This window comes from Priapulus caudatus, unplaced genomic scaffold, assembly GCF_000485595.1.
Source record: "Priapulus caudatus unplaced genomic scaffold, Priapulus_caudatus-5.0.1 Scaffold27640, whole genome shotgun sequence".
NCBI lineage: Eukaryota > Metazoa > Priapulida > Priapulimorpha > Priapulimorphida > Priapulidae > Priapulus > Priapulus caudatus.
In genome coordinates, this window is record NW_014604700.1 from 1 (window position 1) to 413 (window position 413).

The following is a 413-nucleotide window of genomic DNA, read 5'->3' on the forward strand; positions in this document are numbered from 1 at the left end:
CACCATAGCCCTCAATGGGCTTTCAAATATCACTTTGCAAATTCCACACCAACAGTCTTAACGAAAGTCTTCTTCAGGGAAAAGCTCTAACACTTTGAGATGAATTAATAGAACACAAAGCAGTTTCTCAGAAAGCTTCTTTCCAGTTTTTAACAGAAGATATTTCTTCTTTCACCATAGCCCTCTATGGGCTTCCAAATATCACTTTGCAAATTCCACAAGAACAGTCTTAGCGAAAGGCTTCTTGAGGGGAAAGCTGTAACTCTGTGACGAATTAACAGAACACTAAGCAGTTTCTCAGCAAGCTTCCTTTCAGTTTTTGTCTTAGGATATTTCCTTTTTCACCATAGCCCTCTATGGGCTTCCAAATATCACTTTGCATATTCCAAAAGAACAGGCTTAGTGATCGGCTT

At 39.2% G+C, this 413-nt stretch overlaps 1 pseudogene; it reads right to left on the reverse strand.

Annotated features, from left to right (window-relative positions):
- Positions 1–6: 6 nt before the first annotated feature.
- LOC106820585 lies at positions 7–406 on the reverse strand (annotated as a pseudogene).
- Positions 407–413: the final 7 nt, after the last annotated feature.